We start from the raw sequence: 23,631 nt of genomic DNA, 5'->3' as shown, positions 1-23,631 counted from the left end.
ACCCATGCAGAGCATTTGTGCATGTGTTCACACACCCATGGTGACCACAGCCCCACAAACATGCCTATCCAGCCCAGTATGACTTTTGGTCACCCTGAGGGTGGCTTTGCTTATTCGTGCCTTAATGAGCACTCTTTTTTGTGTGTGTGTGAATATGATTATTTCATATAATACTCATTTTTTTAGTATTTTAAGATTTTAAAAAATTGTAACCTAATTGACGCACCGTGTTTACATTAGTGATTCAGCATCCCTGTATGTTACAGTATTATACTGCGTTCCTGCTTTGCATGTGCTGGTTCTTCCGCATGGAATTCGCCCTCATTGGGTCAAGCAAACCCCTTATGTTTTCTTTTTTTACTGAGTCAGCTCCAGGGTCCCCTTCTCTGTGAAGCCTTCTCTGCGCATCACCTGCCATACACACAGGGTCCCACTTGCAGCACTGTCTTCATGGAGCATTGTCTTCCTTTGTCCTTGTTCTGTGATGCTGCTCATGTACTCCTCTGCCTGCTATACCTCAAGGGGTAAACCATGTCTTTTCATTGGACAAAAAAAATATGTGTATAAATGTACCTGGCACTTATAACCAATTAGTAGACATTTGTTAGATGAATAAGTAAGTGAATGATTTTTTTTGGGGGGAGGGAGGTTGCAGTTTGCAAATTATCTGACCGCTATATGCATACTAAGAACTAATTGCTTTTGTAGATCAAAATTCTCATGTTTGTCTCTTATAATTATTACTGTCTTACTATGAAGACCATTACCAAAATCTACTTTGACTTGATGCCACTCAACCTATATAATTTACTTCCTGGTAGAAGTGTTCCTGGCACCTCCCAACCTCACTTTTTGCTTCTCTCAAGAGAAATCTCCATTCCCCCATGGAAGGGATTTAGCTATGTTTATGTGTCTCCTGGTGGTGGAGGCTGGATTGAGGGATCTGGATTGAGTGGTAGGGAGTTCGCCAGGATTGGTACTTTGGAATTGCTGTCTAGAAGAAAATTTGAGCTGGGAGCCATAGTTGGTGCAGCTGCTAATTTCCCAGCTTTATGTGTTGAAATTCTTTAGCATTCTATTTGTTGTGGTGACCAGGAAGTATAGCATTTCCCCCCCTTAGCTAAAGGCTAAAAGGCAAAAAAACCTTACCTGCTCACCCAGAAAAGCATTTAGCTCAAATAGAAAAAAGGTCTACAGCCATTTAAAGGAAAAATAAAAGACACTGGTATTGAGATAAAGCATGCTTTCCCCAAGCTGTTTAAAACACATCATAAGCAAGGTCCAAATAGCATGGGTAAGACAGAGAATAGGGTATGTTCTGAACTATATTTTAATGTGTTATTTAAAATATGGTCACAGTGCAGTATATTTGCATTGCCTGTCTTTGGGCTCTGTTTCTCAAACAATGAGAGTTGTGATGAAATTTGCAGCTGGTGAGCTGGCCCCAAGCCTGGGCAGTTTGGGATACAGCACATCCTGGAGCAGCCAGCAAGTCTGCTGGGGTCACTAACAGGTGCCTACAGGATGGGGGAGAGACCTGGGGTCCTCTTCTGTTTTTGTAGCTGGCATGCCAAATAGTTGATGTGGAATTTTGAGGTCTGTAACCATTTGATGAAACAGTCCTAGAGAATAAAAGCAGGCATTTTGGAGATGGGCTGTGTCTGGCTTCCAGGGACCCAGAAGGAGCTCCAGTAACGCAAGGTGGTTGCTTTTCTTTCTTTGTCGTCTGGATAAGTAGATTCTTTTCTCCCATAAAGTCTTCAAACCTCCAGGTCTCTCCTGACCTAAAATAGGCAATGAATATGGGTGCCATCACCATACAGTGTTTTGCCTTGGCTACACATTGCTCATGCAGGCATGATTTTCTGACAGCCAGCAGCCACCCCTGGGCACAAGAGCAGATGGAGCTGTCACCTGTTTGCCTGACCCAGGAAGGTGAGCTGAGGTGCTGGGGGTCCGCCCCCCAGCCCTATGCCTGTGTTGAGATGCTGGTAGGCACAGAGGAGGGATGCATGTGAAAATTTTCAGATAGGTATAGATGTCTGCAGTTGGTCCTCATTATTTGTGGATTCCATGTTTACAATTTTGCCTGTTAGCATTTATTTGTAAACTCAAAATCCATATCCATAGCTCTTTTGTGGTCATTTGCAGACATCTACACTGAGTGGTGAAAAATTTGAGTTGTCCTGTGCTGAGTGTTCCCAGCTGAGGTCACATAAGGCCACTTTCTGCCTCCCTGTTTCAGCTCTCGTACTATAAACAATTGTCCTTTTTGTGGTCTATTTAATGCTGCACTTTTGTGCTTTTTGTTGGTGGTTTCGTTGTTTAAAATGGCTCTCAAGTGTAGTGCTAAAGTGCTATTTTGTGTTCCTAAGTGCAGGGAGGCTGTAATGTGTCTTTTGGAGAAAATATGCATGTCAGATAGGCTTCTTTCAAGCTGTGGAGCTGTTGACTTGCAAGATCAGTGTTAATGAATCTACAGCATATATTAGATAAGGTGTCTTTAAGCAGAAGCCTATACCACAGGGTTATATGGCGATCTATTGATGAAATTGTTGACCAGAGGCTCATAGGTACTTGACTGTGGACTCCCCTAGGAGCATTCACTAATTCAGTGTTTGGCACAACTTTGTAGAACATAACTAACCGCAATTAATGTGAATCAGCTCTGTAAAGTGCTTGGAGAGTTTTGCGTATGGTCGGTACCGTATTTGGAACATTTGGCTGAAGCTGTATGGCCTCTGGGACACAAGTGGTGCCCTCACACACATGTCTGTGCTGGGATGGGGCTGGTAATGAGAGGTGGGGACCGCCAGGAACCAAGGCCCCAGGACAGTGTGGTTGCCTCATCTGGCAGTAGATGACTTACTGAAGGGGGCAGTGGTGCTCACAGTCATGTGTACTCTGGGTGAGGACAGAGGACCGGGGAACTGGGACATGGCTCCAGTTTGGTTCCTGGCACTACATGGGTTGCATGAATCTCAGCTGTGAGATGAGCTGTGTGCCTCCATCCAGGGACACATAGGAAGAGACAGTGGGTGGGACCCTGGTGTGGGGAACTGGGATGGATGGATGGATGGATGGATGAATGGAAGGAAGGAAGGAAGGAATAGGGTTTCATTCTCTTTACCTCTCCCTCCTTGGCTATGCTTATGGATATCCAGGCAGTGAGCCAATTCCCAAGTGCCTGCTGCTGCCAGGCACTGCACATTGGCTCTCATCTGAACTTGACGGCAACCTTTTGAGTCAACCATCATCTCCATTGTGTGATAGAGAGCAGGCACAGAGAGGTTGCCTGAATTGTCAGAAGACACACAGCTAATAAGGGCTAGAATTTAGATGTAAGCCTAGATTAACAGTGATACAACTAATGGGATTTGGTGGCTGATTGGGAAATCAGATGGAATGGCAGCAAGAATGGAGAATGAAGGTGGGATTCTTGTCTGGAGGTCTATAATAATAGTTGCTTTGAGGGAAATGAAGAAGTTAAGTGAGTGATTGTAGGGGACAAGGGTGAGTCGAGGTTGTGGTTCTCAAGCCTGGGATGGTTTTGCCTGCCCCTTCAAGGACATTTGGCAAAGTCTGGATTTGTTATTGGTTGTTGGTTGTCTTGATGGGGTTGAGGGGAAGAGGGAGTGCTAACGGCCTCTGATGGACAGAGACCAGGAATGCTGCTGACGCATTTTACAGTGCAGAGGACAGCCCTCACAACAAAGAATTATTTGACCCAAGATGTCAGTAATACCAAGGCTGAGAATACCTGAATTAAGATGAAAGCAGAGTCTGGCAGGATATTGCGGGTCAGACCCCAGAGGGGCCTGTAGACAGGCCCAAGGGAGAACCCACTGTTGTGACAGCAGAAGGTGAAGGGTTTATTTTGGGTTTCCTGATAACATTTCCTCTGCTGCAAAATTGCTGCCCTCTGGAAACTTTAGTAAGAGTATTTCCTTCTGACTTGTTATCATTCCAGGCTCAATTCACTTCTTTTTTGATACCTTCTTTATATTAAATAAGACACACTGTGTCTGCGAGCTGTGTCCCTACATGTCAGCAGACACAGGTGACAAGACAGGCCAGAGGGACAGCGTCCCTGGATCTGAGAGGCCAGGCTAGCGGCCCAGCACCATCTGTGAAATGACCACAGGTGTGGGATACCTCTTAGGGTTCAGGGGTGTTGTGAGGCCTCTCCTTGGGGTATGAGATAATGGGAAGGACCTAGGGCAGTGAGGTCCAAAAAACCAGGCCCCTCCCAAGGGGTTCAGGCTGACCTAAAGGGTCACCATTGGCTTTTTATTTCTCTAACTCTTAGCATTTACAGTGTGTCCTGAGGGACCTTGCAGCATTTTCAGACAGACCCATGAATGAAAATGAGCCCTGCAAATTCCTGTATGGACAAGTGTTTTTCAAATGCTGGGAGCGGGGCAGGAGGGGGGGTTGGAGCACAGAGGAAGGGACAGGTGCCTTAGCCTGGAGAAGTCAAAGGAGTGGCACAAGGCGCTGCTGGGACCAGAAGGTAGAGAAAGGAGTCCAGGTGGGGGGAAGAAAGTGCTAGAGGGTTGGAGTGTGCTGTGGGTAGGTACTCAGCCTTGGTCAAGGGTGAGAAGAGGCTGCAGGGAGTTCACAGGGCAGCAGAAAATTGGGTGCTTCCTCCAGAATGATCTCTGAGGCTTCAAGGGAAACTCTCTCCAAGAGATGGAGCATCCCCTTGAGGAGGTGGACCTGTTTGTATTCCTTCTGCAGCAGGGAAGCTGTGATCTCTCCTCAAGAGGTGTGATGAAACCAGTGCCCTATTCACATCATTATAGAGAAATCTTTCTTCAAGAAGCAAACTTAGCTGTTGGGCACTAGACACCCTTAACAGAGGGGGAGAGCCAGAGAGCCTGGGTTCTGTCCCAGCATCTCGGCATCCTCACTGTGCAACTAGAGGAAATTCACTTAATTTCTCTGAGCTGCGGTTTCTTGTCCATAAAATGAGTAGAATAAGTGCATCTACACCCTGGGATTTTTATGAGATGAAATGATTTAGTGTGATTCACTGGGGCAAATTCCTCTTTACCATCTGAGAGAGACAGTGGAAGAAATTCTGACCGTGTTGAGTTTCAGGCCTGAGCCTGAGAACCAGCAGCCCTTAGGCTTTTTTTTTAAACAAAATTGAACTTGAAGGCCTTTGCATGGGGCCAGCAGGATCCAGCATCCATTGTGCACCCCACCCTTCGTCCCAAACCTGTCCTGCTTTGCAAATTTAGTGTCCTCTGCTCTAGGCAATGTGGACAGTAGGGCAAGGAACCCAGGAAGTTGTGGTGAGCAGAGAGAAGGTGGAGGAGAGACTGTTGGCAGGATTAGCTATAAACAGTGCTGGTTGTGATGCCCACATGCATGGGTGTGAGCACTGTTCGTAAAGCAGTTGGGGATTTTCAGTGCTGGATTCTGTCCAGGAGCTCATTGATTATCAGTTTCCATGGCAGCAGGTTCTCAAGGCCAAGAGGGTACCCTGCAGGCCTGTGACTCCAGCTGGTGGACACAGGCCTGGGTCTAGGCCCAGCCCTGTTTTTGACGTTGCTCCTGCAGTGTTGGCACAGCCTCACCTCTTCTCCGCCTTGCCCACCTCTCTTCTCGCACTCTCACCCCACCAAGCAGCTGGTGTTCCAGGCAGGAGATGCAACCTACACACCCCCGCCCCCTGCCCAAAACACACCCACCCACCCAGTGTCAGCTTTAAGAGCAGAGCTAGAGGCAGAGCAAGGAGGGACTGCTGGCTCTGGAGGCAGAACCCGAGGTTGATGTGTGACCTTGGACAAGTCCCAGAACACTGCAGCCCACTTCCTGAGCAGGGAACTACTATGGCTCGCAGTACCTCACGTAATTGCTGGGACCTCAGAGGGGAGGCAATATATGCAGAAGGGACTTAATTTTTTTTTAAATACTCTGCAAATAATAGCTCAGAATAGTTAAATTAGCACGTTGTATTATTCCTCAAATTATGGCCCTGCCACCAGCAGCCTGGGCCAGGTAGCAGGTGTGGGGTTGCTGCCTGGACTGCAGAGCTGCAGCCATATATTCTAGATGCTTCCAGAATGGACTCTTGACCCTCAAGGCTTGTGCTGCTCATCACACTCTGGTTCTCCTTGGAATAGACTCAGCTCCTGCTTCTTTACCAGAGTGAGGTCTGGCATCTGATTCTCCTGGAGGAGTTTTCTGACCCTGTAGTCAGGGACAGGCCCTCTCTTGCAGAGACCCTGGGGCATACCATGGACTGTGGGAGAAAGGAGAGAGGGGACAGTTAATGCTTGTGGGGGATTGATGCTTGTGGGGGATCAGTGTGGTAACACTGCTTCTTAGAACTTTCTGTCCGGTAGGTGTGGTCCTCAGATTAAAAAAAGTTTCAGGGCCTCTTTAAACCTTTCATCCTTCTCTAGGCTGGCTCAGTGTGACTGTGGATGATTATGAATGGTAATCCAAAGGAACATTTGAAGAAACATCTGAAAGTTTACTTTCTTTTTTTTTTTTGAAGATTTTATTTATTCATGAGAGACATACAGAGAGGCAGAGATACTGGCAGAGGGAGAAGCAGGCTCCCTGTGGGGAGTCTGATGCAGGACTGGATCCCAGGATCCCGGGATCATGACCTGAGCCAAAGGCAGATGCTCAACCATTGAGCCACCCAGGTGCCCCCATAAGTTTACTTTCTATTCTAATTCTTTTGTTTTTAAAAAGATTTTATTTACTTACTCATGAGAGACTGAGAGGGAGAGGCAGAGACCCAGGCAGAGGGAGAAGCAGGCTCCATGCAGGGAGCCCGATGTGGAACTCGATCCCAGAACTCCAGGATCACACCCTGAGCTAAAGGCAGACCCTCAACTGCTGAGCCACCCAAGAGTCCCTCTACTCTAATTCTATAGGGTCCCCTTTCTGCATGTTTGGCTGTCACTTACCAGTGGTGACATTTCTCTCAATCCACAGGTTAATACAGTTTGGGATTTATGTGATTGTAAACACATAGATTTTGAAGTGTATCCGATCACATAACTCGGTAGAGGTTGGACTCCAGAACCTTTAATGGAAAAAGTTTCATGTGAATTTGTTTTGTGCTTTATTGTACAGCAGAAGAGTGGTAATAAAGTGAAGAGATGTAAGGAAATATCTTTTTCTTTTTTTTTACACGTTTAATAGTGGCAGACCTGGAACTATAATTATTAGGATTAGGGTTGTCATTGTCATGACAATGACAACAATCCATTGGCCATGGGACTTGGCCAACTGCCCTGTCATTAGGTGTATCCTTGTCATTACCTGCCGGCTGTGCATAGTGACCATCTGATAGCGTTATGGAAAATAGGTAAAAATGAGATAAGACTTATATTGGCTAGAATCTGTTGGTTTCCCATTGGTAGAGTTTTCTGTTGCTTGCTTTTTTTTTTTTTTTATTGCTTACTTCTTGTTATTCATTTATGGTTTTGTTAAATGATTATTTTCTGTGTCCTTTTTTAAAAAAAAATCTAGTTGATCAAAGAAGTGTTAAACCCACCCATGTGATGATGACCTCTCCGATTGCTCGTTGTAACTTTCAGATGCTAAAATAAGACTTCACACAGTGTATCTTCTGTAAAAGGACTTTGTTTGCTCCTGTTAATTATATTTTCCTTTTGTTTTTTAAAAGTTAGATTTACTGAGGTATTACTTAAGCACATTTACACTTTCAAGTGTACAGTGTTGTTTTGTTTTTTTTTAATATTTTATTTAGTCATGAGAGATACAGAGAAGCAGAGACCTAGGCAGAGTGGGAAGCAGGCTCTATGCAGGGAGCCCGATGCTGGGCTTGATACCAGGACTCCGGGATCATGACCTGAGCCAAAGGCAGACGCTCAACCACTGAGCCACCCAGGTGCCCCTCAAGTGTACAGTTTGATGAATTGTGACAAATGTGGACAGTTCTATAAGCACTCCTTTAATGAAGATTTAGAAGTTCCATCACTTTTCAAAGTTTTTTGGTTTGTTTTTTTCAGTCCCCTCTTTCTTCTCCCCAAGAACCTGGTGGCTACTAGTCTGATTTCTGTTCCTGTAGACCTACCTTTCTAGAATGTCATGTATATGGAATCACATATCAGACAGTCTTTTGTGCCTGACTTCTCTCATTCCGCTTAATGCTTCTGAGATTGAGCCATGTGGGCACAGTTAGCCAGAGCTTGTTCCTTTCTATTGCAGAATGGTGTTCTGTTGTGTGAATCTACCACAATTTGTTGGCTGATTCGCCAGTGGAGGGACAGTGGGTATTCCCAGTGTTTGACTATTATGAATAATGTGGAGTGAACCCCATGGGCCCCTGTAATTTCAATTTCTCCCAAGGAAATACTCAAGTGTGGGATTGCTACATTGAATGGTGCCAGGTAATGCTCTTGTAATGTGAATTTTACTTTGTGTCTGTTGTAATACTGTTCTCCTTTGTTGCCTGAAATCTCTTTCTCCATTTGTTTTATTGTGACATCTCATCTTTCTTATGTTCTGTGTTTGTCAATCAGCATATAATTGGGTTGGGGCTTATGTATTTTTTAAACTCATTCTGTATTTTTTTTTATTTTTAGTAAAATTTCTACTTTGGTCTTCTGTCCTTTTATGATGGAATTTTGTGTTTATGTGTACTTACTGTTCATGTTTTGTCTTTCCCTTTATTAACTGTGCAAGGATTTAGAAGATAGACAGCTTGTTTTAAGCTGTAATAATGCTTTCCATCAGGTTGTAAGCTTTTATTTCCCTAATCATTAAACACAAGAATAGAAAAAGATGGGTGTGTGACAAAACAAGAAATTCATTGCTCTTCTTTTTTCAACCTGCCCCCTGCCAATTTCCAACTGTTAAAATAATCTAAGGTTATAGAGTTTCTATATACACAGAGGTTATTGCAAAGTTATTTTTACCATAAAACATTTCTTCAAGCGTAACTTTTGGCTTTTATATTCAGTTTTGAAACCATAATTTTGATGGCCAGTAATACTTAGTTCTTTAAATTTAGGTGATGTCATTGCTCCTTGCCCCTCTTTGTGTACTGGGACTTTCCTGTCCCCAAGTTCTTGAATTTCAGCTACTCAGCTGGAATAGGTCTTTGAAAACTTTTCTCAGTAAAGGCATGTGAGTGATAGATATCTGAGTTCTTCAGCATATGAAAAGGTTTTCTGGTTCTGTTTTTTTTTTTTTATACCTCCATAATACATTGTCCAGGTAGAAAACTTAGTCATTTTCTTTCCTTTTCTTTAAGATTTTATTTGACAGAGAGAAAGCAAGAGTATGAGCACAGGGAGGGGCAGAGGGAGACAGAAGCAGGTTCCATCCTGAGCAGGGAGTCCCATGTGGGACTTGATCCCTGGACCCTGGGATCATGACTTGAGCCAAAGGCTTCACCGACTGAACCACCCAGTGCCCCACTGATTTTTCTCCTGCAGTGGTACAGCTGTTGTCTTCTGGTGGAATGGTGAGGGGGGGATTGAGGAGCAGCCTGAGGTGGGCCTGGCCTCCGCTCCTCTGCCTGCAGGTGACCCACTGCTTCTGCTTCAAAATACCTTTATCCTTATGGTCCAGGGAGAGAAGCAAGGTGGCTGTCTGAGTATATCCTACCTTTCATGTTGTCAGTGACACACTTAGAAGAGGTGCCTCCTGAAAGTTCCAGAAAAAAACAGTTAGTGCAGCCCATTTCGGTTTGTACTTGCTGGGGAGGAAGGAAACGGCTGTTGAGAACATACCCCAGGAAAGTGGTGTCTTACGATACCTCGGTAAAAGAGGATCAAAGGCAGACCTTATTAAGTAGCCTTTTAGTGGCTGAAGTTAGAATTTTATTCTCTAAAGCTCCTTCCCAGGAGACTCCAAGCTCTGAGGACAAGGACCTGGGCTGTCTTGTCCACTGTTGTCTTCTCGAACCTTCATGGGGCCAGGTCCAGGGTAGGCACTCAGTCGACATTGAGCACTGACTCAGATAGTGAGTAAAGAAATATTGATTAGCGAATCAGATACTGCACCAGATAATCTTCTAAATAAATGCTGCTTTGTTCTTCTCGTTGGTTTTCTCCTGTCACCCACTTCTCAGGGAGTTTTTCAGGTTTCGGAGACCTGTCAGACTGAGGAAACCTGTCTTCTAGAGGTCACTGGTCAAAGTGATTTATAAATCAGTGACCTGAGGGATTTTCTTACCAGGAAGGGATAGCCTCACTTCTGCAATGCCCTGTATCCCATGGCTGCTTATAAGGATGGATTATTTTTGATTTAGGTGTTTCTAGTCATTTAATTCTTTTTTTTTCTTTTTTTTTTTTTTTAAAGAATTGATTTGACAGAGAGAGAGCAAGCACAAACAGGGAGAGTGGGAGAGGGAAAAAGCAGGCTCCCCACTGAGCAGGGAGCCTGACATGGGGCTCGATCCCAGGACCCTGAGAACGTACCCTGAGCCAAAGACAGACAGACGCTCAACCGACTGAACCACCCAGGCGCCCCCACTCATTTAATTCTTTCTTTCCTCAGGGGTCTAAGCTCCCCTTCCTTCAGTGAGAATGGCACTGCACAGATGTTTCTGGCATCCAAGGATGAAGGTTTCTATGAATATGTGGTCTTTGGAATGAAAGCCAGTGATATTCAGAGTCCTTGATGACTCAGACCCCCCCAACTTGCCTGTGTCCCCCGATCCACACACCAAAGAGGAGTGAAGGGTTCTGAAGTGGATTTGTCTTAGAATCTTCTTGTATTCAGGGCTCAGAAGACAGGAATGTGCGCTCACTTTTTTCCCTATTCAGAGAGAAGTATTTTCCTTTCTGTTCCCACTATAAAAATTATACATGCCTTGGAGTTTTCCCACTGGAGCTGATTCCATAATTACCCAAGGGCTTGCCTTTTGACAATTTATGCTAATGATTCTGGGTTCATAGAACACAATAAACTCTTAGAAATCATGAATGAATTCATATACGAAAGCTGCTCTTAGGAATGAGAGTCTCTCCTGAGATTCTAAAGTTCCCACGTATCATCACAATATCGGTTCAGGGGTTAGCAGATCATGGCCCAGGGCCAAATGCTGTTTTTGCCCATAAAACCTAAAATTTGGACTGTCTGCCCTTTCACGGGAAACCTTTGCTGTCCCCTGATCCAGTTTGACACTTAGGAAAGCCCCCTCAACCCCATTATAGTTACTGGTACCAAAGTCATTTGTCATTCTCACCACTGCTCATCTGGACTCTGATGGTCATTTTTTTTTTTTTTAAGATTTTATTTATTTGAGAGCGAGAGAAGAGAGAAAAAACATGAGTGAGGCAAGGGCCAGAGGAAGCAGAAGAAGCAGATTTGCTTTTCAGCAGGGAGCCCAATGAAAGACTCATCTCAGGACCCTGGGATCATGACCTGAGCTGAAAACAGACACTTAACTGACTGAGCCACCCAGATGCCCCTGATGGTCACTCTTGACTTTAGACCTCCTTTTAACTTCCCTGAGATACTGCTGCCTCTTATGGTAAAAGGGGGATAGTATATAGTTTTTAGTATTGAATGTTGCACCAAGAGAATTTCCTTCCTCCTTTCTACCTCTTCCCCAAAGAGTATGACCATTTATCTGCAGGGGAAAAAAAATTAAATGGCACTACAGTGGAGTGGTAAATTTGCCATCGGACAGCCTGGGTTTAAACCACTGCTCTGCCACTTACTGAGTTGTGTGACCTGGAGGAAGATGGTTAAGCTCATTAAATCTGTAAAAGTAGTGATCAAAATATTATCTGTTTCCTAGCAGTATCGTGAATGTTCACTGAGTAGTGCATATCTGGCACTTAGCATAATGTCTCGCACCCACAGTATCACTAAATGATCGTGTCTATTACCTTCACGATCCCGGTGGTGGTTTCATTACTGAGGTTGCAAACTATTGGCCAAGATCATGGCATTCATCACCTCTGCCCACATTTATCAGCCAAACCCCCTGCCACTGCGAATGTATCTTTCTGGAGAGAATAAATTCAGGATTTCACTTTCCACATGTGTGCCCTAAAATCATTCCTAAAGGCAAGGCAACCAAGAGGGAGGATTTGCACATTTCTTGTCTGCTGTTCTTGCAACCCCTCGATGCATTCTGAGCCAGCCCTCTCAGCTTTAATTGTACATGTGACTCTGGTTCCCTTCCCAGCTCTCAGAGATTGGCTAGGGTGGGAGAGGATGCTCTGCGTATGTGGAGCTGCCCCAGGATGTTCATTCACTCCCTGTGTATTGATTTATTCACTCACTCAACACGTACTATTCTGTGTGCAAAGACAGTAAGAAAGATTGATACTTAGCCCTGCCTTAAAGGGGCTGTCATCTTAGATCCGGTTTTGAGGATATATTGGAGAGGCAAGAATGTGGGGGCCTGGAAACCAGAGTTTTAAAGGAATCCAAGAGGGGGACCTGGGTGGCTCAGTGGTTGAGCCTTTGGCTCAGGTCATGATCCTGGGGTCCTGGGATCAAGTCCCGCTTTGGGCTTCCTGGGGGGGACCTGCTTCTCCCTCTGCCTATGTCTCTGCCTCTTTCTGTGTGTCTCTCATGAACAAATAAATCTTAAAAAAATAAACATAAAAAAATAAATCCAAGCAAAAGATGGTGAGTGGGTTAGTAAGGTGATAGGGGGAGAGGAGGGCATACTAGGCTGGGTAAGGATGAAGTTTAGTCGGTAGGGAGTTTGCAAACTCATTCCTGTTTCCGTCCTTTTTAAACAGGACTCTGTGACTATGAATACCTTTCCCTCTCGATCATTCTGCAGGAGGTCTAAAACCTGCCTCCCTTTGTAGTGTGCTTCCTTGCATCCTGCAGCGATTGTGGGGCAGTGTTTCTCCTGGTACCCCCACGATCCTCAGACACACACCACCCCAAGAGTAACTGTGTTTCTGGTTCAGTGCAAGCTGAACATAGGCAATGGGGCTGACTTTCCCCTGATTTTGGAAAGACCATGCATGGTGACTCTTGAGAAAGAGTCCCCCCCCCGCCCCCGCCGCCTGACCCTCCAGTCCAAGTGACCATAACTCAGGCAGAACTCAGTTTCTGACCTGACCCTTTATGGAACAGTGGGTCCCACTGGGATGGACGTGCCTGGCAGCTGTGCCTTTCTTTGTAAACCCTGGCCTGGGAGAGCCAAAAATAGATGGTCCCGGGACTAGTATGTGTCCAGGCAGTCCATGGTTGAGCCGATTGCCTCCCGTTAGACAGAATAATAAGCCTGTGTTCTTCAGAGTGACAGTCCTGGAGGGTAGAGGCTGGGGCAGCGAGGCTGGACAGGAGGGATAGTTTGAATGCCAGGCTCCTGTCTCACCCACTGGGCCCTCCTTCCTCTTCTAGGTCTGTCTGCCCTCTCTCCCTGCTTCCTGGGCTAAAGCTCACCTACCTCTAGCACACTGCTTGCTCAGAAACATCCTAGGTGCCATTGCCCAATCAGAGAGCGTGAAGTCAGGCCGTGAAGCCCTTGCAGTCTGGATCTTCTCTCCTCTCTCCTTTGACCTCTGTGCTCCTGTGGAACCCCATTCCTTGACATTTCCCCAGCCTGCCCCCCGCTTTCCTACCTTGTGGCTATTGGTGCTGGTTTCCCCCTAACCTCCCTTCGATGGATTGCTTCCTACCTGTGGATGTTCTGTGGTCCTTCAGACCCAGCTCGACATGCTCCATCTTCCCTATGAAAAGCTGTCGTAAGATTTATCATCCAAACTGGAACTCTCTTGGAACAAAAGTCACAAACCAGAACTGCTTGGTCACCCTGTCCAGAAAGCTTGTATGAAGAGGAGTGGCCCCCCTCCCTTTCCAGCTCCCTCAGTTCTTTGTTGGTAAAGAGGTGACAACAGATCCCACTCTGCTGCAGAGTTTGGACATCAGTGTAAACGTTCCTGCTCTGGATTCTAAGCTCCCTCAGGACCACTGTTCCCTCTGCGGCACCCTGAGTGGCCCCTGTCTGGAGGTGGTGCTCGTTTATACTCTGAGCCACTGCCTTTGCTCATGTGTGTGCCAGGCACTGGGCTGCACGTGCTCTGTGCGTTCCTCTGGACCCCTGGTACTGTCTGTTCAAGTTCACACACAGCAGCGCCAGCATGGGGTGATCCCACCACTGCAGAGGCTTGGCACGCCAGGCGTGGACCCCATTTCAGCTGGCAAACCAACTCTTCTGCCTGCAGGCAGCTGCTGGAGGAGTTCCTGCCAAATTTGTGGCAGGAACAGTTGATAGTTGCGAGAGAAGGACCACCTACAGGTCCTGCCAACCACACATTCCTTCAGGCGGCAACTGTGGAGAGTGGCCTATTTTGCATCATTAGAGCACTTAACCATCAGAGCAATGCCGGAGGGTGGAGGCTAACTCAGCCCGCCCAGGAGTTGCCAATTCAAGTAACAAGTAACAAGTCTGGCCTTGGCTTTGAGGAGGTCCCATCCGAGAAATAGTTGTAGACAATTCCACATTTTAAGAGCCCCACTGAAGTGTCCTCTTAAGGATGAGATTCATCCCATATAGAGCAGTGATTTTCAAACTGATTTTTTTATTAAAAGCTAGTGAGTCCTTTGTTAAATAAAATCTCAGGTGGATGTCCAAAAATGAAAAACAACAACATAGGGCTTTTGTTGGTGAAGGGGATGGTAAGGTTTCGAGTTCTTCTGTGTGTACTCTACCTGGTTCCCTCTCTAGAGTGTCTGTGAAAGCAGCATGTAGTAAGGAAGACCAGGGTCCTGGAATCAGAAAGAGTTTGTGGTGTGTGAAGTACAGGGTAAGAGTGGCAGAAGGAGCTCTGGTTGTGCACCAGCCCTACCGGCGGTGTCTGATGAATGCTGAGGTATGGGGCGCTTCCAGGGCTTGCCCACAATGGCACAGCTAGACCTGGAAGCAGACCTGTAGGTCTCCTAAGCCCAAGCTCTCCTTCCTGCACCTGACCAGGAGAATAGGACTCCCTCCAGGTGTGGTTTACCTGTGTCAGCTCCATCCTGACACCGTCCAGGAGTTGGAAGGTTCTGTCTCTTTGCAGAATGGCATTCACTATGTGGGTTTGTGGGAGCAGCAGCAAGGAGACTGTCCTCATCCAAAGTGGAGCGTCCCCTCTGTGTATCCCCTGACTGCTTTCCGTGAGGTTGGGGATGGGGCTAATCAAAAGTGGCAGTCACATTCTAACAAACCATGGCGTACAAGAGGCACCTGACTTTTTGTTGTAGTGAGCAGTAACTGAGCACGCGCCCTGGGCCAGCCATGGTCCTGTGTGCTCTGTGATCCATTTCATTTTTACAACATCCTCATTTTACAGAGGTTGTCTTGCTTAAGAATTTTAATAATGAAGCCCAGGGCTTTTCTCCCACATTTTTCCCTGAATGAGAGTCATGGGATGGGGGCTGTTTTCTTCTAGAGTCCTCTTCCTTGGCTGCCTCTCTGAAGAGAGCTGAGTCTATACCCTCCATCCTCATCCTTTGTCTGGCCTAATGGGAGAGCTGCCCCAGCTGAGCCAGCACAGAAAGTTTCCTTCCAGTTCCAACTTAGTCTGTAGTTGACGCCCCTGGATGGATTGAGAGCCGAAACCCATCAGAAGGAAGCGTGAGGCTGAATTTCCCCCGAGTGCTCAGCACACTTTTAAAAGTAAATTACTTATCACCTTCTTGAGGCAGTAAAAGTACATTTGTTTGGCTGTGGCCTGGGGAGGCCGTGGAGATTGTAACTGTGTGAAAATCACGGTTTAATATTTGTGACAAAAAGCGATAAAATAGCGGTGATGGACAGGAGCCTGGGATGCACGTGAAATTTGCCTTGGTGGCCAGGCCGGGTGGAAGGAAGCTGGAATTTGCAGACATGGGTACAGATCTCTCTGATTCTGTGAGCCTTGTTATCAGAGACTCACCCGGTGGTACATTCCTGAATCTTAACATCGCTCTGATTTGGGGCTGGATGCCGCCAGATGTTGTACAGGGGCTCCTGCGGTTGCTAAGAGGAAAGAGAGACCTGGACAGGGTGGGCGGGTTCCTGGTCGCGGGGCGCTCCACTTCAGCTGGGACCCCTCCGGCCCTCTCCCAGCCAAACAGGGGTTCTGTTTATCCAGGTGGGGGGCGGCCACAGGGTCAGATCCCCACTCGGTTGTTCCCCCTGAAAAAGACGGGTTTGCACCTTCGATTTTATTTGCTTGCCTGGCCAAGCCACGAGATGCATGACTATCAATTTGTTGACTTTTCTCAAGGGGCAGTGGTGGGAACTCAGTACTGAGACATAAATCTTCAAACTATTTCTGAAGCTTCAAAGGGAGATAAAGTTACTTTTGATAACCTCCCTCTTCAGCTGTGTTTTCACAAGTAAAGTAAAAATGAAAAAATTTTAAAGCAGATTTCCTGCAAGATTCAGCTCTTCTTCTTATTTTATTTTATTTTAAGATCAGCTGTCTTCCTTATTGGAGATTTCCAAAATAATTTTTTAAAGTCCGAAATTTCCACAGAATGTAGATAGCTCTGTGCCCTCTCCTTGAGAGATAAGATGATATATTTATGCTCATGCATCTAGATCCGTGTTTCCAAAAGTTGAAAGGTTGCTTAAACCTCATCAGTGGAAGTTTCCAGAAGTAGCAATTATACTTTGTAAACTATATACTTTTATTCCTTTTAATATTAAGAATGTAAATTATAGAGCAAGCAAAAAATGTACAAAAAGAGATAAAGATGAAATAAATAGTATTTTAAAATGTCATCTAGCTAACCTGATGTTTTCATACCATCTCAAGACAAAAAGGTACATTGTCATGTTTATTGTTAATGATTTTGATCAATGATTTTATGAGTGTATTTCAAATTATTTTCCCCATAATTTTACATGTTTTTGCTGAATTTTTGCCACTGTTTTTAACCACATAATATAGCTGATGAACATTTTTCCTGGGGAAAGAAGAGGCCCTGCCTGTTTTTGTTTTGTTTTGTATTTTATTTATGTTTGCATTATTGATATTGTCTTCAACCCATGCTTTCTTTGCAGGAATATTTTTTTTAAGATTTTATTTATTTTTTAAGTAATTTCTATACCCAGCAGTGTTGGGTATAGAATATAGGTATATAGGTATAGGTATATAGGTATAGGTATATAGAATATAGGTATAGTGTTGGGTCCTGCACCCATTGAGTCAACCAGGAGACCCAGGAGGAATCATTTTTTTTAAGTGAACTTTTTTTTCTTAGTTGAAGTATATCATACACACAGAAAAGCACTCAGGTTTTAAGTGTACAGCTTGATGAATTTTTGCAGAATGTACACACCCATGCGAACAGCACCAAGATCAGGAAATGGAGCATTCCAGAAGCTTCCATCATGGTTTCCCTGGTCTCTTCCCACTTCTTTGCAGAGTAACCACTCCCCCCTGATATCTACTACTTTATATAACTTCCACCTGTCTTTGGACTTGGTATAAATGGAATGATACACATGCCTTCTGTATGTTGAATTCACCTGTGTTGGGCATGGTTTGGTTAGTTCATTGTCCTACAGTAGAGCACCATGTCCTGTCCCTTCATTTTGTTATCCCCTCTACTGCTGCTGTGTATTTACACGGTGTCCCGTGTGGGGCTGTTGGGAACAGAGCCTCTGTGAGCATGATAGTGCCTGGATTTCAGTGACAGTGTATAGGTGCTTGTGTTGGAAGGATCTCCAGGAGTGGGAGTTCTGGATCATAATGTGCCTTCATGTTCAGTAGATACTGCCCAAAGTTTTCCACAATGGTGTATCAGTGCACATTTCTAGATGAGCAGGGGCTGAGGAGCAGTTCTCCATTCTCACAATTGCTTAGTATTTTTGTTTATTTAAATTTGACTGTCCTGGTGGGTGCTGTCAACACAAGGGGTCAGATGAGGGGTCCCCCAGGCCCTGTTTGCTACAGGACTCTGCTCTGGTGTTTCTCAGAAGTCTGAGGGGTCCAGAGGCCTACTCCCTTGAGTGCCCTGTGCCAGGGGCCATGGGGCTACTTTCAGGGCCTGCTTGTCTTACAAAGAGAGGCTCTAAAGGTGGCCAAGAGGTGATTCTTGGCAGAGATGAGATGGAAGGAACAATGAGTACATGAAGCTTGTACCTGGAGGCTCCTCAGTCTATTTTCATGGAAGAGGCCTCTGCAGAGGAGGATGGAGTCCAGGATGAAAGGGGAGAAAGCTCTCCTTAGGAACCACGTTCTAGGGCTAAAGAGGCTGAGAATTCTAAATTTGGACCTGGTCTTCCATGTTTAGGCTCTCCTGAGGAGTGTGGAAAAAAGTGAAGTCCGTGGAGGCAGGTGTTGGAGCATTTGGGGGCAGAGTCTGTGTGGCTTGTATTGGGGAGATGAGATGGGTGCCTCTCAGCCACTGTGTTCCTTCTTCACCAGGCGTCCCAGTGGGGGACTAGGGAGGGTGATGGGGCGCTCCTGGCCAGGAGGCGAACTGCCTCTCTGCATCCCACAGTAAAGAAGACCAGGAAGTGGGGTTTATCCTGTGGATTTCCAGAGCAATTGGAATAGGAAGCAGAGGGAGCAGCCGTGGGCACTTGGCAGTGGGGTCAGTCAGCAGGGTCCCTTCTCTTCCTCCCATTCCCACCACAGCTGCCTCAGCTGTGTCTTCCTAGAGCAGCCTGAGCCCACAGAAATATCATGTGGGCGTTGGGGGTAAGTTTAGGTTTCTAGTGGCCTCATTAAAAGGAGTGCACATAAACAGGCGAGATTAATTTTAATGTCTTTTAACCCAATGTAGCCAAAATACTTTAATGAGTAATCAACATAAAAAACATTGACAAGATATTTACATTATTTTTACACTGACATTTCTCCAGTTTCAAAATCCAGTGTGTGTATGTGTGTGTATAAGATCTCTCAGGTCCAGACCAGCAGCCACGTTGGCTACTCTGCTGGATCATGGCAGCTCTTTGGTGGGAATGAGATTGATTTTGGATTTGTACTAACCATGGTTATTTGATATGAACTGTTGCCTTTACATAGTTTTAATTTTGCTGTTATGAAGATGTATTTGTAAAATTAGGAGGCCGGGACATATTTTATTTCACAGTTTTAGCTTGATTTTCAACATTTAACATTTAGGCATATGGTAAGTGAGTCTCTCCATCTGTGGTTATGCTCGTAGATGCCTGGAGCGGTTAATGTAAGGAGTGGTCAGCTGGGAAAATCAGACACTGTCCATCACAGTATGTCCATGCCTGCATACAGGCAGGAACCATTTCTTATTCATCTTTGGGGGCTCACAGCACCCAGAATCTTTGCTTTCTGCTCATAGATAGGTGTTGTGTGATGGAAGAGCATAGATCTGCCTTATTCTTCCATATTTGGAGCCTAGGGCATAGTAGATGCTAATGTATTAACTCATTTATTCAACAGGTGTATTTATTCAGCGCCCCATATGTGTTGAGTGCTGGATGCTTTTCTAGGCTCTGTGGTTACAGCAGTGAGCAAGTCAGAGTTCTTCCTCTCTTGGAATTTGTGTCATTGATGGGAAGCCTGCTTTGTTGTTAGTAATAATAACTAATACCTCTTATGGTCAGCCTAGCTCAAATGACCATTTGACATATAACTTACTCGCAAGCACTGAAAGAGAAAAAATAGCAGTCATCCTGATTCTTAGAAGCTACAATTAGTCGGCAGGCATAAAAGAGATTGAAAGCACCTCTTGGAGGCATTCTGCTGGCCACATTGTGGGAAGGTATTAAGGGGATCCATTTAAGACAATGGTCACAAATTGAATTTGGCTCAAAAGCCTACTGCTTGAGCTGCTGTCTGACCTGACCAACAATTGTTTCTTATTTACAGATGTGGGGTTTTCTGGGAAAGAGATGCAAATTAAAAAGCTGGCATGGACTGAAAATCTGGCATCAACTGTTAAGTAACAAATGATAAAATAACCTTTAAAAATAAAGTTAGAATTGAAAAAATTAAACATGAAGTGAGCTACAGGAAAATTTTGTTACATGGCATGGTTCAGCTTAAGGAGTCAAGAAAAGGGAACATGGATTCCATGAGAGAAATAATTGGAGCCTTTGTGTCTGTGACTTTCAAATTGGAACGAAATCAGAATCCTCTGGTGGATGTACTATGATAGATTATCATCCCTATGCCAGAGTTTGTAATTTTGCAAGTCTGGGGTGGGGCCTAGAAATAGACATTTCTAGGAAGCTCCTAGGTGCTGCTGCTGCTGCTGGACCAGGAACCACACTTTGAGCATGACTGGTCTGTTCTAGACACAGAACAGAGTTAGAGACTCTGTCTAACAGAGAGTTAGAGACTGGTCTGTTCTAGATACAGAACAGAGAGTTAGAGATGAAAAGACATCAGTTATGCTATGGTTTTCATGGCTGCCTTGGGCTTACCTTGATGTCTTTGACCAGGTCACCCAGTCTTTTTGTGTTTTCCTGTGGGGATATTAAAATTCGGCTCTCAGTAACCTGACCCTTCCCTGTGGGCTCATATCCTGCCACTGCCCTTCTGCAGAAGCTGCCAGAACCAGCATTCAGTTTCCTAGACCCACCGTGTTGCTGTTCATTTGGCTGTGTGCCCTTGTATCAAACTCTTCCTCTGCATTAATCCCTTGTAAGGTCTTATTCTTCAAGAACCTTCAGCTCCTCTTGGTTTCTCTGTCCTCCTCTCTCCCTTCTCTTTCCTAACATGGAGTCTTGCTTATAGCACTTAACACATTATAACCTGTAATGTGTATCATCCCTTTACCTTTGTGTGAGCTATTCCCAGGCATCAGACACAGCTTCTGCAGCACCGTGGCTCCCCATTCCCAGCCTACTAGCAGGTGCACAGTCAATATTGATGGACTGCATGATTGGATGATTTAGTGAAAGCATCCCAGATTCCGTCTATAAAAATGAATAGAATGCAAGCACAACTAATAAATGGAATGCAGACAGTTCAAATAATGGCTATTTGGAAGAAGAGTTGCAGAGTCATGGTGCAAATAGCATGATAATGAGAAGTCCTGAGATTTCCATTACATTGCTCCGCATCACGTTGAAGTCTGAATCTAACTCTGCTTAGATTAATTGTTTCGTGGAAGAAACAAAGTGTCATTTATCTACTCATGAAAAGCAATTTGCTGATCCCGGCCCAGGGACATGAATGAATATCACAGAACAGTTATCCATAAACATCTGTAATCTGCTTTAGATTTTGGTCACAGTGTTAGGTTATCAAATGAGTCCGGGGCCCAGTGTCTGAGTCCTCGGCTGTAAGGTAATCACTTGGGGAAATATTTGCTGAGATGGTAAAAACGGTTATGAGAATGGAAATTTCTTCCATTTACCCAGGAAAGCACAGCCCCGGAATTGCAATCATGTAGAATATTTCAGAGGGTCAGTTGTCTATTTTCCAGAGCATTGCTCATCACATCTGTGCTGCACATACAATAGATTTAAAAACTCACAGAGCGGAGAGGCAGTGAGTCCAGAGGAAGGAAGTGGGTAGCTGGTCTGGAGACAGGCATTGCCTGGTGGGGGGGAGGGGGGGGGGGCTGGTCACCGTGTGGGCATGGGAAGGCAGAGTTTGTTCAGGAGAAATTGTGGCATGATTGAATTTTGCAGAATCACTTTGATAATTTTGCCCTTTATATCTAATCCAATTTTGCCTGACAGCAATAATTGTTATGAAAAGGTAATGAGAACGGGCTCCTTGAGGCTGTCCATCCAAGGACTCGTGCAGTTTCTAGTGCCTGCTGCTGCAACCTCCCAGCAGGTTTGGCATCCTGTACCTCTTCTCTCGAGGTGCTCTGCTCTTGACTCTACACCTGTCCTCAGACTTCTGAGCTGGTTGCATTTATCTTTATTCCTTTCACCTCCGGGTGTCCCAAAGGCATTGTTCTTAACCTCCGGCGCTTTCCTATATATATTCAGTTATGTCTTTGCAAATGCCCCTGGGACAGCTCCACTTAGATGTCCAGCCTCAAAAACAAACAACAACAACAACAAAAAAAAAATCCCCAAGCTGAACACACTGGTTTGAATGAAACCCACCTCTCTGTCCAGATCTTTTATCTGCACATGTGCTATTCATCCCCTTCCCACTGCCTTTGCCTTTGCCTAGAATCCCTCCCACCCCAACTCTGTAATGAGGCTCTCAAACCCAAATTCCTTCAGAAGCCAGGAAGGCAGTTTAAATGTGTGACACTGGCCAGGAGTAGGTGAGATAAATGGCAGCTGACTTTTGCCACAGTGTCTGGGAGCAGGAGGGCCTGGTGGGGACAGGTGCCCTGTCCAAATAGGGCTGCTCCTAGCTATCCTTGCCGTGTAGGAAGGTGAACCCAGAGTTAACCAGACATTTTTTATTTTTAAAGAGAATTTGGGATCTGTTTTGTTTTTAATTCCCTGACTTTATACACATTAGTTATCCTTTGAAATGAAAATACCCTTTGACCTCACATTGCAAGAGCTCACACAAACTTGTCTTTGAGGCCTGTGTGGACCTCAAGCAGGCAGTTTGCTATCTCTGATTTAGAGTACCCAACCTAGCATCATCTCCTAGACCTATGCAAGCCAAGTGTGTAGTTAAAAATTTCCTTGTGGCCACATTTTAACAAGTAAAATGAAACAAGTAAAATTATTTTAATTCTCTATTTAATTTGACCCCATGCTACCCAAATGTTTCAACGTGTAATCCTTAGAAAAAAATTACCAAGGAGCTATTTTACATTCTGCTTTTTATGTACTGAGTCTTTGAAATGTTTGTACTTATATCACATCTCAATTTGAACTAGCCTCACGTGGCTAGTGTCTAGAAAATCACAGCTTTGAATGGTGAAGAACCATAATTAATTCTATGCACATATAATAAGAGGCGGTTTTCTTTATTATGTTTGCGTAGAAGTAAATAATTAAACCAAGGTAGAAGGTAACAACTTTGTATAATTGTTGGACTCATCATTTTCAAAGAACTATATAGAAAAAAATTTCTGGGGTGGCACCAGAGAGGTGCATTATAGATTTTCCTAAGCCCCTCATGCATAGCTGACTGGAGTTTTTTTTATTTTTTTTATTTTTTATTTTATTTTTTTAAAGATTTTATTTTATTTATTCATAGAGACAGAGAGAGAGAGAGAGAGAGAGAGAGAGAGAGGCAGAGACACAGGCAGAGGGAGAAGCAGGCACCACACAGAGAGCCTGACGTGGGACTCGATCCCGGGTCTCCAGGATCACGCCCTGGGCTGCAGGCGGCACTAAACCGCTGTGCCACCGGGGCTGCCCTGGAGTTTTTTTTAAAGGACTTTTCTTTTAGGAGTGCACACAGAAGTTCACAGTTGAAGTTCTAAGTGGGATTATACTTTGGATTTAACTTTGCTGTTACCCTTCTCAAAGGGGAGCATTTGTCCTTAGGCATTTAAAAACCAAATGAGCATTGAAGAAGCCGGTGTAAAATGGAGAAGAACATTCTGAAATCAGTGACAATTTCGTTGTTTAGTCAAGTCTTAGCAAATATTCTCACTACTAAAGATGAACATTTGCATTCAGTATTTACCTGCTTTCACTGTACATTCTTCCTGGAGCTGTTGTCAGCTTTGACCCTAATGAAGATTATGACCACCGGTGACTCCTTTCTTGACCCTACTTCCAGGTTTTTATGTTTCCTATGACTCCACCCTTGGTACAATCAGGAATCTGTTGAGGCTACAGACATGAAGCTAATGGTCATGGAA

The 23,631-nt window shown here is 44.9% G+C and overlaps 1 protein-coding gene and 1 long non-coding RNA gene across 3 annotated transcripts in view; both read left to right on the top strand.

Annotated features, from left to right (window-relative positions):
- The window catches only part of SLCO3A1 (solute carrier organic anion transporter family member 3A1), a 303,455-nt gene that overhangs the window by 110,708 nt on the left and 169,116 nt on the right, over positions 1–23,631 (top strand). The window lies entirely within an intron of this gene.
- Positions 1,474–19,881, top strand: LOC112653851 (uncharacterized). Its single transcript, XR_003132576.2, has 2 exons — positions 1,474–1,701; positions 19,755–19,881. It is a non-coding gene; the product is annotated as an uncharacterized LOC112653851 (long non-coding RNA).

The sequence above is a fragment of the Canis lupus genome, chromosome 3 (genome assembly GCF_003254725.2).
Source record: "Canis lupus dingo isolate Sandy chromosome 3, ASM325472v2, whole genome shotgun sequence".
Classification (NCBI taxonomy): Eukaryota; Metazoa; Chordata; class Mammalia; order Carnivora; family Canidae; genus Canis; species Canis lupus.
Note: the sequence above shows the minus strand (reverse complement) of the source record. Positions and strands in the feature narration are given on the sequence as shown.